Consider the following 17,954-nt stretch of genomic DNA (forward strand, 5'->3'; position numbering starts at 1 on the left):
GCTGATTGTCGCTGAAAATGAGTTCCAGTCTGCATTTAGTGCCCCCAGTGTCTCCTTCCCATGTCCTTAGTGCCCCCAGTGCCTCTGTCCTGTGTTCTTAGTGCCCTCAGTGCCTCCTATGTCCTTAGAGCCCCCCGGTGCCTCCTTCCTATGTCCCCCTCACTGCCTTCCAGACTTTCTCACCCCCACCCTCCGAAGCCAGCCTGCCTGCCTGCCTCCCTCCCCCATTTGCAGTATAACCCTTGAGAAGCATGTTTCCATCTTCCCCCTCCCCCTATGCCACTACCGCCGCCATGCAGCCGACCCTACTGACCCTCCCATTGCGAGTTGACCGATGGGCCTCCTAGCTCCGGCAGCATCTGCAGCGCACTGAGCATGCTGTTTCGCGGCCTTCTGCTGCCCTGATTTCCTCTGCCGCGTCTCTGATGATGTCATCAGGGACGTGGCAGAGGAAATCGGGGCAGTGGAGGGCTGCAAGGCAGCATGTTTGGAGTGCTGTGGACGCTGCTGGAGGCAGGAGGTTTGTGGTCATCTCACACTGGGACGGTCGGGTTAGAGGGTCAACGGGGGTTCGGGTGCAGCGGGGGAGTGGGCGATGACGACGAACTGCGTTAAGGGAAACAGAACCCTAGGCGCACATGTGCACTCCTACCTTCCACAGACATACGGATCACGGAATACGCAGGTAGGAGTGCGCATGCGTGCTTAGCGTTTTATTATAGTAGATAATCTACATATTCTTTTGCAATTTTCATTTACACTAGCTCTATGATTGATGAAGTGATTGTATCTTAATTCTAGTCATATGTTTGACATGTTACACTAGTAGTCTCACAAGGTTACAGTGGGAACTCACATAATTCATTTTGAGTAGTGAGACTGCACAGGGCAGGAGCATAGGAGGATTGCTCTTTCCGTGGCTGACTACCAGACCAGCAGGGTAGGCCCTAGGAGAGGCCTGAGATTGTTCCATGTCTGTTTTATCATTCCCTCTGTGAGAAATTCCCTAACCCTAGTTGTCTTTTTGTCTTTCTTAATTAGATTGTAAACTCTGTTGAGCAGGAATTGTCTTTTACATGTTTAATGTACAGCACAAGCCTTCGAATTGTTTTATATTGAACTTATATTAAAGTATAAAAAGAAACAATATTCTGTACAATTGTCAATTTATAAATCAGCGTCTTCTCTCCACTCTCTCTTCCCCATTCCCCTTCAGCGTCCTCAGCCCACTCTCTCTCCTCTTTCCTTCAGCGTACGCACATAAAATAAGCAAGTAATTTTATATCATTTTCATTCTATTTATTCATAGAAATTAAAGTCTAAATAATGCCAATCACATAACAAAACATGATTTTACAAAAATAATTCCCTGCACAGTCAAGCCTGCAAGGATTACTAGATGTCTTTCAGCAGCTCCCCTCCCTCCCTCCCCCTTATCTTCATGGCCAAGTCAAAATGATCTACTAACAATAAAATTTTAAAAACACAAAGCACACTGTACGCAGAGAAAATGTTAATTATCATTTATATTCCGCAGGTTTTCAAAGAGGTCAAGGTAGATGACTTTATGCAATGTCACCTCAGTAACAACTATACAAAAATAGACAAATATACCCCCTCCCTTTTTACTAAACCGCGATAGCGTAAATTAAAATGAAGGCGATCGGAGGAACGCCCCCCTCTGACCGCACAGATTGCTAGTGTGCGATTCTGATGCGCAGACCATCTGCTTGATTTCTGCCTGTAGATGGTCTACACATGCATTTGGTGTCCGTTTTTGATGTGTTGTTTGGGTTTTTTTTTACTGGCCTTGACTGTCCTGCTCTCCCAGGGAAGGGCGATCCCTGGCAGCAGCAGCCTCTTCCCTTTCACCGACTCAAGTTCACTGCCCTGGCGAGTCCCTGACTTGAAGAGCCACAGCTAACAAGTTTTCAGCAGGATGTTGTCAGGAGGGCTCATGGCAGCGGGAGGCAGGGGACTTTTAAAAACAGACAATTATTGACTCTCCTGCACTCTGCCGCCCTTCCCCGCAGTGGAGCCCTGCTTTAAAACCATGGGTTTGCACTACGGGGAAGGGCGGCAGAAAGCAGGAGAGTCAGGGTGGCAAGAACAGGGCTCGGCTGGAAGGGACAGAGAGCAGAGTGGCAGAGATGGGCTGCAGGGCTGGGATTTCAGACTGAGGACAGTTGGAAAGGACGTTTGCGACTGGTCCCCAGCAGTCGTTTCTTGTGTTGATCGGCCAACCCAGTTGGTTTCCAAGATTTCTTTAGTGAATCATGTCCTTGCTTACCTTGCATACTGTTCCCCTCATTTGCATGCACGGATCGAAATCGGATCGGCACAGAGGTAAGTGAATCGGGCTGGAGTAAAATTGGGTTGCAAAGAGGTCGCAAACCGATCAGTAAACGAATCTAGCCCAAAGAATTACATTAGCTGAAGCAACATACAAAGACAGTAATGTTAACAATTCAATAAATGATTCAGAGCCAGGGGAGTCATAGTGTTCCAAAAGGGTTCCCATATTCGCTTAAAAGAGCGTTTCCACAAAGATGAAAAGTCCTGAATGTCTCTCCGTTCCCACTGCAGATGGGAAATCAAGCGACACCTCCAGAGGGAAAAATCCGGGGCTTCCACCTCCAACCATTTGAGCAGTATACATTTCAAAGCAACCAATATAGTCCACTTAAGAAAGGCTGCTGATCCCCTTTGGCGAGGATGATAATGGGGAGGAACTCCAAGCAGAAGGAGAGGAGAGCGCTGAATAGTAATGTCCCAAATACGCTCCACAAAAGTAAACATTTGGTCCCAATAGGCTTGAATGATGGGGCAGGTCCAAACCATATGAACTAGACTCGCTTCAGGATCATGACAACGAAGACACTCCACTGAGGCCCAAATTCGAGAAAGAAAGGCCCTTTTCGGAGAAATGTACACTCTCAATACCAATTTATAATGGTGTTCCCAAAAAGTAGTGTATTTGCGAAGTGCAGGTAGTTTCTTAACTGCTGTCAATATCACATCCTCAGACAACTCTGTATGCAGATCTCAAGACCAAGCGTCCCGCAATCTAGAATGGTCATTCAAGCGGGACTCATCCTTTAAGTGGTGATGGTGCAATCTAAGATGAACCAGTAGTTGGGAACCAATTGTATAAGCAGTAGATAACAATTCCTAGCTAGATGCTGCTAAATTTAGAGGCTGCAATGAATTTAAATAATGATGAATCTATATGTAAGCAAACCCATCGGTTAGAGAAAGATCATATTCTTGTTGCAGCTGAGCAAAGGATTTAATTTTCCCTTCCTCTGCAACCAAATGAAACAAACAGTGGATCCCCCTTACTTTCCATTGAGCAAAAGCAGCACCAGGTGGAAAGTTATCATTAAAGCAGAGAGGCAGAAAAGAATATTCAATAGAGCTAACAGCATGAAACCTGCAGACCCACTGCCATACTAAGAATGCCACCATACAGACATCCATGTCCCTTGTTTTCCCTTGTTTTGAAATTCTGTGACCGAGTGAAGTGATTGAGCCTTGATTTAGAATGTCCTGGTGGCCCTGACGCAGCGGATGTCTTAAAATTCCCGCGAAACGCTGGCCGCGTCGGCAAACAAACACTAGTGACTGTATGAATCTTTAAAGACAAGTCAGCAACAAGATAAGTCTTTTTCTGGTCTATGTTTTTCAAATCCTGGCTTGCACTTATACACAGTACCCCTGAAAAAGTTTTTGAAGTTCAGGGTGGAGTTTTAGTTTTACTGAAATGCTTTAGAAAACTATTTAAAAAAATGCTTTAGAAAACTATAAAAAAAAATATATACAACGGCCAATGATTGGAGCAGGAGCTGTATTACTACGCGGATTATCTTCAGTCTATGATTTTCACTGCTGTGCGTAGGCTCCGATTCTGAGGCCATAGCCCTTCAAGTTTGTCGGGCTAACAATACTGTTGTGTATTGTTTGCTATTAGCGGTATTTTTTGGATTGATTTTCCTTGTTTTCCCCCCTTCATAATTTGGACATTCCAGTTTGTAAAATGGCTGTTCATGCTGGATATCTCTAGCACACAGACATCCATCTCACATATTTTTGAACAGGAAATCATGACATATTTTCTATTCAAAAATGTATGCAAGATGGACCTGGGGTCTGATCCAGTAAAGGCATTTCTTATGTTCTTATGTCCATTTGGGAGTTCTGACGTGGATATAAGAACTTAAGAATAGCCCTAATGTGTCAGACCAATGGCCCATCTAGCCCAGTACCCTGACTTCACAGAGGCCAATCCAAATCACAAGTACCTGGTAAAAACCCAAACAGTAGCAGACTATGGACTTTTCCTCCAGGAATTTGTCCAAACCTTTTTTAAAAATGAGCTATATTAACTGCTCTTGCCACATCCTCTGGCAGAGCTTAACTATTCTCTGAATGAAAAAATATTTTCTCTTATTGGTTTTAAAAGTATTACTCTGTAACTTCATCGAGTGTCCCCTAGTCTTTGTAAATCTTGATGCAGTAAAAAATTGATTCACTGATATTTTGTAGACTTCAATCATATCTCCCCTTAGCTATGTCTTTTCTAAGCTGACGAGCCCTAAACGTTGTAGTCTTTCCTCATACGAAAGGAGTTCCATCCCCTTTATCATCTTGGCCGCTCTTTGAACTTTTTCTAGTGCCGCTATATCTTTTTTGAAATAAGGAAACTAGAACTGAATGCAATATTCTAGGTAAGGTTGCACCATTGAACGATATAGAGTCATTATAACATTCTTAGTCTTGTTAACCATCCCTTTTCTAATAATTCCTAGCATCCTGTTTGCCTTCTTAGCCGCCACCACATATTGGGCGGAAGGCTTCAGCGTATGACACCCAAATCTTTTTCTTGAGCGCTGACCCCCAAGGTGGTCCCTAGCATCTGATAACTATGATTTGGATTATTCTTCCCAATGTTCATCACTTTGCATTTGTCCACATTGAATTTCATCTGCCATTTGGATGCCTAATCTTCCAATTTCCTAAGGTCTTCCTGCAGTTTTTCACAGTCCAGCTACTCAGGAAGCTGTGGAACAACGGGGTGGAAGGGGATGTACACAGATGGGTTAAACACTGGTTGGCAGGCAGGAAGCAAAGGGTTGGAGAGAAGGGACACTACTCGGACTGGAGGAGGGTCACGAGCGGTGTTCCGCAGGGGTCAGTACTCGGACCACTGCTGTTCAATGTATTTATAAATGACCTAGAAACAGGGACGAAGTGTGAAGTTATAAAATTTGCGGATGACACTAAACTCTGTAGCAGGGTTAGAACCGTGGAAGAATGTGAAGACCTACAAAGGGACCTGAACAAACTGGAGGAGTGGGCAAACAAATGGCAGATGAACTTCAATGTAGAGAAATGCAAGGTCATGCATATAGGGGAAAAATCCCGATGTACAGCTACAAAATGGGGGGGTTAGTACTAGGAGAAAGTAACCTTGAAAAAGACTTGGGTGTGCTGGTGGATACAACAATGAAGTCAACGGCACAGTGCGCAGCAGCCTCAAAGAAAGCAAACAGAATGTTGGGTATTATTAAGAAGGGTATCGCAACCAGAACGAAGGAAGTCATCATGCCGCTGTATTGTGCGATGGTGCGCCCACATCTGGAATACTGTATCCAATATTGGTGACCATACATAAAGAAGGACATGGCAATACTTGAGAGGGTTCAGAGAAGGGCGACAAAAATGATAAAAGGTATGGAAAACCTTTCATACGCAGACAGGTTAGAAAAGCTGGGGCTCTTCTCCCTGGAGAAGCGGAGACTCAGAGGAGACATGATAGAGACATACAAGATCATGAAGGGCATAGAGAAGGTGGAGAGGGACAGATTCTTCAGCCTATTGGGAACCACAAGAACAAGGGGGCACTCGGAGAAATTGAAAGGGGACAGGTTCAGAACCAATGCTAGGAAATTCTTTTTCACTCAGAGGGTGGTGGACACCTGGAATGCGCTTCCGGAGGATGTGATAAGACAGAGTACATTACGAGGTTTCAAGGAGGGATTGGATAAATTCCTGAAGGACTCGGGGATTGAGGGATACAGATAGGGATAGAGATAAGACTAAGAAGGTCAATAGATAAAAGGGAAAAGGAGAATGAAGGGTTTCAACCAAATTTCACTTTACAGGTCATGGACCTGATGGGCCGCCGCGCGAGCGGACAGCTGGGTGCGATGGACCTCTGGTCTGACCCAGCGGAGGCAACTTCTTATGTTCTTAACAGTTTAGTGTCATCTGCAAATTTAATCACCTCGCTCATAATTCCAATTTCTAGATCATTTATAAATAAGTTAAATAGCATTAGTTCCAGCACAGATCCCTGCGGCACATCACTATTTATTCTCCTCCACTGAGAAAAATGGCCATTCAGTCCTACCCTCTGTTTTCTGTCCGATAACCAGTTCTTAATCCACAATTGAACATTGCCTCCTATCCCATGACACTTTCATTTTCTCAGGAGCCTCTCATGAGGAACTTTGTCAAAAACCTTCTGGAAATCTAGATATACTACATCAACCGGCTCACCTTTATCCACGTTTAAACTAAACTAAACTAAACCTTAAGTTTATATACCACATCCTCTCCATGAATATAGAGCTCAGCATGGTTTACAAGAGCTTAATAAAGGAAAAGAATAGCACATTGAGTTTGGTGGATTGAGTATTTGGGGGAGGAGAGCGTTACATTTTTGTGAAAAGACTGGTTTTCAGGTACTTATGGAATAGTTGGAAGGAGACCTGAGTCTGCAGTGGGGTAGTAAGGTTATTCCAAAGCCCTGTAATTCTGAAGAAGAGAGATTTTCCCAATTTTCCCGCATAGAGGATACCTTTTAGTGAGGGGAAGGAAAGTTTAAGTTTTTGGGTGGGCCTGGTATTGTCGGGACTCGGGGAATTCCAAGATAGAGAGATTAGAGGAGGGAGGATGCCGTGTAGGATTTTAAAAGCTAGGCAGGAACATTTAAAATGAACTTTGGTGAATATTGGGACCCAGTAGAGTTTGGACAAAAGTGGGGAGACATGGTCAAATTTACGTTTTGCGAAGATCAACTTGGCTGCAGTGTTCTGAATTAGTTGAAGTCTATGAAGACTCTTTTTGGTTAGACTAAGGTAGATGGAATTGCAGTAATCTAGTTTGGAAAGGATGATGGATTGAACAAGGACGGCAAAATGTTGTTGGCGGAAGCAGGATCTCACTTTCCTCAGCATGTGGAGGCTGAAAAAGCATGATTTTACCAGGGAGTTGAGGTGGTCATTGACGGAAAGAGAAGAGTCAATGATGATGTCTAGAACTTTGCTTGAGAACTCAAGCTGCAGCGTGTCGCCAGAGGGCAGTGCGAAGAGGGTGGGCAACTGTTCTAATTTTGGACCGAGCCAGAGAAGTTTCATTTTGGACTCGTTCAGTTTCATTTGAACAGAGAGGGACCAGGATTGGAGTTTAGTTATACAGGCTGTTATGTTCTCAGAGAGGTTGGTAAGGTTCGAGTCTTTCTCGAGAAGGACAAGGATGTCGTCAGCATAAGTGTAGATTGTGTCAAGGGAAGATTGATGGAAGATTTTCAGGGAAGACGTAGATGTTGAAGAGAATAGGGGATAGGGGTGATCCCTGCGGGACTCCACAGGTCGGTTTCCAAGGAGCGGACATGATGCCATTTGTGTTGACAGTGTAGGAGTGGGAACGTAAGAAGTTCGAGAACCATTCTAAGACTGTGGAGTCGATGCCTATCTCAGAAAGTTGATAAATTAGAATATCGTGGTGGACGAAATCGAAAGCTGCAGAGAGATCGAATTGTAATAGGACAGCAAACTTATTGCAAGAGTGTAATTGTTGCACCTTTGAAATTAATGAGACCAGGAGGGATTCGGTGCTGAAGTTGGGTCTGAAGCCGTAATTGGTAAGGTAAGAGAATGGAGAATCTCTCTAGGTAGGATGAGAGTTGGGTGGAAATTATGGCCTCTAGCATTTTAGTCAGGAGAGGGATGTTTTCTATGGGATGGTAGTTAGAAGGAGAGGAAGGGTCAAGATTGGCTTTTTTCAGTAATGGGGACAAGGCAATATGTCCCATTTCTGTGGAGAATAAGCCCGATGTTAAAGCGGAGTTTATAAGTCCGGTAAGGGATGAGATGGCCTGTGCGGGAATATTCTCATACAAGTAGGAAGGGAATGGATCTAGGGTACATTTGCAGGATTTCAGTTTGAGGCAGAGATTGGCAATCTGGTGTTCAAATACGAGTTCGAAAGAAGTCCAGGATCTGTCTGCTGGGACAGGATTAGAGTCGTTGGGGGCCAGAGAGTTGAAGGAGACTGATGGGGGGAAGGAGCTTCTTATCGTAGTGATCTTTTCGTTAAAGAATTTTGCTAGGTCGTTTGCTGATAGGGAGGAGGGGGGAATGGTGGAATTGTTTTCGGAAGTTAAGGAGCGCCAGATGTTAAACAGTGTGCTGCTTTGGTTGTTGGATCTGGAAATTTTATCACCATAGTAGTTCTTCCTAGCTTTTTTTAATACTGAGTTATAAAACTTGATATTTTCCCTCCAGGATTGTCTGTCTGAAGGGGATTTGGATTTTTTCCATTTGCGCTCCAGTGCTCAACATTTCTGCTTCAGTTCTCTGTGGTACGGAAGATACCAAGGGGCTTTACGGGAGTAAGAGATGGATTTGGTAGATAAAGGGACAAGAGCGCAATAGGTAGTCTTGGAGAGGTTTATCCAGTTGCGCCAGTTGGATTCTTATGCTAATGATGGATATAAGGGAGGGGGGTTATTTGATGTGAATTAATCTTTGATGGGTCAGTAAGTGATGTTAAAGTGTTTAGTGATTGTATTTTTGTTGCACTTATTGAAAGTTTTAAAAATGAATAAATAATTTTTTTATTTTTTTTTAAAAGGGCCCCTCTGTGATGTGATTATAGATCAGATTTGGGAAAGACAAGCAATTAGATCCCAAATTTAGATCAAATATTTGAACTATTTTGTGACAAATATCACTATTAAGAAACCTCCAAAGATGTTTTGTTGTCTGATGATCTACTGTACATTGGGATTCTGCTGTCTGAATTTGTCTTGGGTCAGACTTCAGGTTTTTAGTATAAACATTTTCTCATGGGTGTAATGTAACTGTGACTATGTTCACATCAAGGGTTGCATGTAGTGTTTCTTTATTCAGAGCTCTCATTCTAGGATAACATTTATTTAGGAAGAATTCAGCTGCCAATTAAAACAAGAAAAAAAAAAAGCAAACTATGGTAGTCCTCATTTTAGATCATCCTGATTTTTTCATGCTCTTCCTGTCTCTGCTGTTATATCAGTAAACTGAAGGATTCTGTCATGCCATTGTCATCTGAACCCTGTGCAATCATCACACTCATCCATGTGAATCATGAAAAAGCACAGATTGTCTTCAGAATCCCATTGAAGCAACAGTGATACAAGAAAACAGCAAGTAAAGATGAAGAATAGAATTCAAGGAGACTATAAGGGGCATCCAAATATGTAAAAGTGGCTTATCTTTTACTTCTTCCCAAAAGATTGACTCAAAGGATATAGGGATAAAGAATATGAATTACGTTTAGAATAAAAAGGGAGGAGATATGGGAATAAGACTTAAGAAATCTGAAAGTTTCAAAAACCTGAAACTGCTTCTAGTTTAAGTATATGGTTCTTAGCAACCAAGATTGGTGATGGACTGGATAGAATGATTTAATTCTTTTTTTTATTTTTCAATATAGGATGATTAACAAATCTATTAAAATCATAGGTTAATATTTTGTATACAATTCTTAAGGAAATGGTCTGGCCCCTCTCAATCTACACATTGGTCCCTATACTGTAGTATAGATATTATGAGGATTTTGGATCTGAACTACTGTATGAAAAGGAAAGGATGAGAAGAGGCTGAGAGCATTGTGTATATTTCAAGTTTCAAGTTTATTTCTGTTTGATAACCACTTAAAGTACCGCCTAAAAAGCTAAAAAAATATTTATTGATAGGGAAGCTAACACGGACAATTTCAAATAATGAGGGAAACTAAACAGGATACAAAAGGAAGACAGATAAAAAAAGGTCGGGGAAAGGAAAAAACAAAAGGGAGTTCAGTTAAGCTGAAGTCAGAATCTGGATATATACTTCAAAGGCATCTTTAAAAGAAAAGCTTTAAGGCCTGATTTAAATTTGGAAGCACAAGTTTCTTGTCTAATATTCATGGGGAGGGAGCTCCACAGTGTGGGAGCTAGGACCGAAAAGACTGTTTTGTGAGTTGTATCATAGACTATTTGGAAGTTTAAAAGCTGTATATGGATCTCAGTACTGGACAAGGTAGGATTGAGGAATATAGACAGAGCTATTCCTTGCCCAGTTCCTTGTGTCCTGCCTGCATAAATAATCCGTCACTGAAATCTTTTCATGTTCAGAAAACCAAACAGTTGAATGTACCAAACTGAAAAAATGATCTTTATACCACATTTTTTTTCCTTGGGATGGGTCAGGGATTGAGTTCTGTGGTTTTTGGGCTGTCTGAAGGAATGTGACAGGAGTGTACCATATCTGTCAGAGAAGTGACTCTTTGAATCCTAGAAGAGGAAGAGACTTGAAGAGCCTGGGGAGGGATTTAGCTGCCCAAAGAGAAAGGGGAGTTGAGAATGGGGGCTGGGACCACTGAATCTTAGAGAGAGATGGTTTTAGATAAAAGGCTGCCTAATCCTTGTTCTTTTTCTGTGCTTGTGTGAATGAGTGCTTGTATGTAGTGTGTTTATGTGTGAATGCGTACTGTCTCACTTATTCCTGTTTTCCTGCTCTACCAACTAAAAGCCTTTTGAAGGCATTTCTGGAAGCCCATCATGCTACCCAGTTTGCTCCTGCAGACTTCCATTCTGCTGTGGCTGGTTTGCTGCAGCCTCCAGGGAGGTAAGTCACAGATGGAACTACAAGAATGCTATTCCCCTCTCTCAAGATCTTATAAGCATGACTATGACACAGTTACATGTCTAAAGGTAATTAGAACTGACCACTTCAGAAAAAGCCAAGATATTAGAGTTAGTATCTTCAGGCATTACAAAAGTACCTTGCTGTAAAAGCCAAAAGGGCAATTAACTGCTAATATCTTCTGGTCCAAGGTATTGTTGCTATTAGTATATCATTTGAAATTTTTCAAACATTAGGGCCAGATTTATTAAGTAAGGGTACTGCATTAATCTGTACACTAGCACACAATAATACACATGATTTTATGAACATAAGAACATAAGAATTGCCGCTGCTGGGTCAGACCAGTGGTCCATCGTGCCCAGCAGTCCGCTCACGCGGCAGCCCTCTGATCAAAGACCAGCACCCTAACTGAGACTAGCCCTACCTGCGTACGTTCCGGTTCAGCAGGAACTTGTCTAACTTTGTCTTGTATCCCTGGAGGGTGTTCTCCCCTATGACAGACTCCGGAAGAACGTTCCAGCTTTCTACCACTCTCTGGGTGAAGAAGAACTTCCTTATGTTTGTACAGAATCTATCCCTTTTCAAATTTAGAGAGTGCCCTCTCGTTCTCCCTACCTTGGAGAGGGTGAACAACCTGTCCTTATCTACAAAGTCTATTCCCTTCAGTACCTTGAATGTTTCGATCATATCCCCTCTCAATCTCCTCTTTTCAAGGGAGAAGAGGCCCAGTTTCTCTAATCTCTCACTGTAAGGCAACTCCTCCAGCCCCTTAACCATCTTAGTCGCTCTTCTCTGGACCCTTTCAAGTAGTACAATGTCCTTCTTCATGTACTGTGACCAGTGCTGGACGCAGTACTCCAGGTGAGGGTGCACCATAGCCCGGTAAAGCGGCATGATAACCTTCTCCGATTTGTTCGTGATCCCCTTCTTTATCATTCCTAGCATTCTGTTCACCCTTATCGCCGCTGCCACGCATTGCGTGGATGGCTTCATCGACTTGTTGATCAGAACTCCCAAGTCTCTTTCCTGGGAGGTCTCTCCAAGTACCGCCCCGGACATCCTGTATTCGTGCATGAGATTTTTGTTACCAACATGCATCACTTTACACTTATCCTGATGCTTTGAATTAATGCAGTAATGCACTTGAGTAAATGTAGCTATTATTTCAACAAGAAAATAAAATCATCCTAGCACCAGTTACTTATTGATCTCTCTTTTTCATTAGAGGGAAGAATGTTAATTGTGCTACCTTTTGAATAAGAGGGACAGAATAACGCTAATAGACATTTTGAGAAGTTGAGCAAAATTTAGCAAGTTGTTTTTGGGATTAAAGAGTTGCTTTGGAAAACTGTCTAAACATAGGGCTCCTTTTACTAAGCTGCGCTAGTGTGTTTAGCGCGCGCTGAAGATTAGTGCGTGCTAACCTGCGCGCTACATGGAAAAACTAACGCCAGTTCAATGGAGGCATTAGCATCTAGTGCACGCGGCATTATAGCTACCGCAGCTTAGTAAAAGGAGCTCATAGTGCATCTTCTTCTATGGAGACACTAGAAGGGGGAGCATTGTGCCTTTAATAATAGCAATTTAGGCCCTCTTTTATCAAGCCGCATTGGGATTTTTTTTATCACTGGTCACTGTGGTTAAAGCTCCAATGCTCATAGGAATTCTATGAGCGTTGGAGCTTTTACCATAGTGGCCGACGATAAAAAAAAAAATACCCCCTAACATGGCTTGATAAAAGGGGGCCTTAATTTGGAGCTGTATTAGTCCCTTAGGAAATCTGAATCCTTTGTATGTGGATACATTTTAGTAGACCAAAGTAGAAATTATCCAAAAATAATGTACATGAACTTTCAGTATATCTCGTATGTCTCATCTACAGCTGTGTGTTCAGAATATATATATATACAGTTCAAAAGCTTACTCAGAATCATTATCTATGATTAATTCTTATGTTGGCAGAATAAAATTTGTAGAGTCTGAAAAAATGTAGTTACTCAAAAATGAAATGAAAAACTAGTTGCTTTTTATGGGCTTCATTCTCCTACAGTTGCTCTGAAGTTTTTTCCTTCCCCCTTGACTTGGAATACTAATCTTATCTTTTCTATCATTTGGGGCTCCTTTTACAAAGCTGGCGTTAGTTCTAGCTGTGTAGCGTGGGTTTAGCGCATGTTAAAATTCTGCACGTGCTATAAATGCTATCGCAGCTTTGTAAAAGGAGCCCTTGGTGTAGTGATACATATCGCTAAGGATCATGAAAATATTGCATGAAATTTACATGTCAGTTTGTACAGTTTTAAAATAGTATGTCTGTTGTATAAGAATTTTAGCTTCCTGCAGATTCTGAAAGGAAAAGTTTTGATATAAAAAAACATATAAAAGTGAAAATATACGCAAACGTCTACTAGTATTTATTGTCAGAAGATTTAACTTTTATACAATTTCTTTTGTGGATTTTTTCATATATAGAATATGAAGGTATTTCGATATGGAAATGCCTAAATTATGCACAAAAACATGAATAATTTCAGTTTTTTATACAAATTGTTCTCTGCTTAGAACTTGATAGTTAAATGCCAAAATTAAATTAAATTTACATTCACATATTGACATGTATATAAATGATTAGCATACTGTTATTTTGTGAACACATGTGTAATTTATGAGTGGGCATTCACATAGGTGGAGTTTGGGCAGATACTAAAATCTGTACACGTATTTTTCTGATATAGACATGAGCATTCTTGGCATGTTATGCTGATATTTGATAAAGAAAATAGGCGCCTACATTTCTTTATAGAATAGGCACATTGAAGGTGCCAAATATAGGCAATCCTTTATAGAATTATCTTCTATAAGGACAATTCTATAAAAGGATGCTATTTGGAGTCTTTTCTATAAATACAGTAGATGTTGAATTTTTCTTTATAAAATACTAGCATAATTGGGTAAATACATATGAGCACTTACACCAGTTATAGAGCTGATGGAAATTCTTGTGCATAAATAGGAGATACATGCATAAATTATGGTATTCTATAATTTACATGTAGACAGGCAGGATTAATTCTTCAGTGGGCCCTAGGCACCCAAGTACACTGGCCCCCCCTGGACCCGCCCCTCCATGCCCCTGCTCTCTCCCTGCCTCTGCCAACCCCATATTCCCCCTCCTTTGAGAGCGTACCTCTTGGTCCAGCTCCAGAAGTCCAAGTAGCACCTTCTCCTCCCTTCATTAATGAGTGCAGCTGAATTCAGTCTTCAAAAAACCATGGACAGCAGTTCCTACACGCTGCCCACAGCTGACCAGGAAGCCTTCCCTCTAACGCAAAATCCCATCATCAGAGGAAAGGCTTCCGGGTCAGCCACGAGCAGCATGTAAGAACTGATGCCTGCTGCCTTTTGAAGACTGCAAGTCTGGCTGCACTGAATAATGAAGAAGGCAGGAGGAGGCACTACATGGATGCCTTGAGCCGGACCCAGAGACAGATATACTGATGTAACCGGAGCAGGCAGCGTCCTGGGCCCCCCTGAACTCTTCAGGCCCGAGGCACATGCCTACTTGGCCTACCCTTTAATCCTGTCCTGCATGTAGATGTGTGTAGTCTGCCCTCAGTTTACCCGGACTCCACCCAAGTGAAAACATATCTGCAGTTTGTACTGTTGAAGATAGGCACAAACTTACAGACTCATAGTAATATAGGCCTCCTTTTATGACACCATATTAGGCTTTTTTATTGCCGGCTCCAATTAGCAGGTAAGTAAATCAAGTCATAGAACAAGTTTAGTTGCATGTATAAGTTGTGCATGCAAATTTGCACATTAGTAAAAAAAAAAAAAAAAAAATTGGTGTGTGCAACTTTCTAGAATTAGGGGGTTAGTGTATGCTAATTCTCATGTTAAGTGTTTAGGGGGATTAGGCATGGATTGTGGATTGTAGTTAATATGTGATAGTTGCTTACCACATATTAACTATTGCCACAGCGGATGATGATACCAAACTCTGCTGTAGGAATGGTCCAGAATTTGGCAGCTAAGATTTAATGCTAAGAAATGCAAAGTCATGCATGGTACCGAGGGAATGGTACCATTTCAGGGATGAAGAATAACTTTTATGCACAAAAGAGGAGCAAGTCTTGGGAGTGAAATAGTATGTGATGATCTTAAGATGACCAAACAGGTTGAAAAGGCAATGGCAAAAGCTAGAAGGTTGCTTGAGTGCATAGGGAGAAGAATGGCCAGTAGGAAAAAAGAAGTATTGAGGCCCCTGTGAGACTATAATCTACACATGGTGAGACCTCATTTACAATATTGTGTACAGTTCTGGAGACCACACCATAAAAAAGATATAAACATGATAAAGCTGGTCCAAAAGAAGGCGATTAAAATGGTTGGTGGTCTTCATCATAGGTATACTTTGCAGGAAAGATATTAGAGGGGAGATATGATAAAGATGTTAAATACCTACATGACATAAATGCGCATGAGGTGAATCTCAATCGAAAGGCAGCTCTAGAATAAAGAGACATAGGATGAAGGTGAAAGGGGATAGATTTAGAAGTAACCTCAGAAAATACTTTTTCACTGAAAGGATGGTGAATTCTTAGAACAGCCTCCTGGTGGAGGTGGTGGAGACAAAAAGTGAATCTGAATTCAAGAAAGATAGGGACAAGTGTGGATCTCTAAGAAAAGAGGAGGGGATAGTAGATACCTTGGTTTGGCAGATTAGATAGGCCGTATTATCTTTATCTGCCTTCAATTTTCTCTGTGTCCATGTATTAGGTCTTATGGGTTGAGATAAAGGAGCTTTGTCATCTGGTATGTAAGCAACATTCTAGCCCCCTTTTCTATTTAAGGCATATCAAGGCTTATAATTTTCCATCTACTGAATGGTACCATTGCTGTCCCATCAAAGATCAACCTCAATTGAAGTTATGCTAGTTCTTATGCATACTCTTGTTCCATGCCTCTTCAAGGAAATAAAATTCCTATGTTTTATAAATCAACTGATGATTTAATGATGTTTCGAAGAGCTCTTAAAACTTTTTTGGTTCACTGATTTTTTTTTTCAGAGGGTTATTCTGATCCCTTAGAAGATAGTAATACCATTAATATTAGTTTTAATTTTATGTTAAGTATGTTTTTGTATTATTTTATTTTTATTATCTGATTATAATATTGATATTTGTATACTTATCTATTATGAATGTAATTGTATAATCTGTTCCAGGTTTTATTGGGAGAGTAGGCAAATATACGAATAAATAAAGAATAAATAAACTTGCAAAGCTGTGATATGAATATCTATCCACATATTTTCCTTCCTTTATTGTTTAGACACTGATTTTCAAGGCAGAAATAGGTCTAGTCAGTTCACCTTTCATGATTCCTTTGAGGGATCAAATTCAACTGCTTGTTCTTTAGGACCTAATTTTATTTCAGGTTCTCTCTTATTAAATCATAAATATATATATTTATGCAAAAAATGGTTTAGCTATACCCACCTGTTACCTACTTGTTCCTGTGCAAGTCACTTAATCCTCCATTGCCCCAAGTACAAAATAAGTACCTATACATATATATTGTAAGTGTAAGGCTTGACTTTAACCCTCACATTGCATTAGCTGAGTGGGACTAGAGAGACCAAGTAAGATTGCAAACTCAAAATAAAATATGTCTTGCGAAAATAAGTGTGAACTTTCTTATTTATTCCACAGACTTCAAAACAGAAAAAGAGCTTACAGTATGCAGGTGTCTTCATGTGCACCCCACACTTAATGCATCATCAATGCCATAAACAATAGTATTCTCACAGTCTAATTTCACTTGCTGCTTCCTCAGGATAGCAGTTGAAATTAAGCACTAAAGCATTTCTTCCTTTTAGCTTTTAAACAACAAAACACAGGCCCCTAGGTTCTTGATTCTTTATCACAGGCTTTGTTTAAACAGGCTGTACAGCACAGTCCAGTATGGGCTTCCCCCTCAGCCCCTCAAGGTTCCAACTTGGCTTTAGCTTGACCTGGCTTACATGTGACTTCAGTTCCTTTTTATTTCTTCTGGGTTAACTGACCACTATGCAAATCTACAGGGCATTTTCATGCTTTCTCATAGCAGTGTACACTAGGTTAAATTATTCTCACCTTATTTACTGTTAGAAACAGTCGTTCACTGAGCTGTTACTATTTCTAACTCAGTGAGGTAGGGGTATTCCTCCCTTGGATGGTATCCCCTCCCGAACCCCTGTAATAAGATTTAAATAAAGCACTCCGTTGATTCTAAAGCAGGGGTAGGGAACTCCAATCCTTGAAAGCCGTATTCCAATCGGGTTTTCAGGATTTCCCCAGTGAATATGCTTGAGATCTATTTGCATGCTTTCAATGGGTATTCATTGGGGAAATCCTGAAAACCCGACTGGAATATGGCTCTCGAGGATCGGAGTTCCCTACCCCTGCTCTAAAGAGTAGAACTCTTATCACTGCTATTACTAGCCCTGGCAAGGAAAGGTTAAGTAATCTACTCATACATTAATTATGAACCTCTGGCTACCATGACATTTCTCTGCTATCATCTGAGCATGAAGAAATACATTCTTCACACTCCATACTTTCCCCTAACCATGGCTCATTCCCACTTTCCCCAGACAATGAAAGCATTTCTATCTCCTGCTCATGTGATATCAGTTCTATACCCTAGAGAGATTTATCTGCTTGGCTAGGTTCTAATGGTTCTTCAGCCTGGTTATTTTTGTCAGTCTTTCTCCCTTTAGTGACTGTGATAGTTGGACATCCACAGTTTCTCTACTGCTTCAGAGGAATGGAGGGTTCTGGTTTCAGCTGCCTGCTGTGGTAGAAGCTCTCTCCTGGAATTAGGCTCTCTCTACCCTGTGTCAGATTCCTTGCCTAATTAACTATCTCCACAGGTGAATCTGAGGCTCTAATTGGCTGCTGCTTAGGCAGCTGGCTTGTGTGCTCTAGAGTTCTTTGCTCCTGTTTGTTCCACCCC

This window comes from Geotrypetes seraphini, chromosome 5, assembly GCF_902459505.1.
Source record: "Geotrypetes seraphini chromosome 5, aGeoSer1.1, whole genome shotgun sequence".
In the NCBI taxonomy this organism is placed as follows: domain Eukaryota; kingdom Metazoa; phylum Chordata; class Amphibia; order Gymnophiona; family Dermophiidae; genus Geotrypetes; species Geotrypetes seraphini.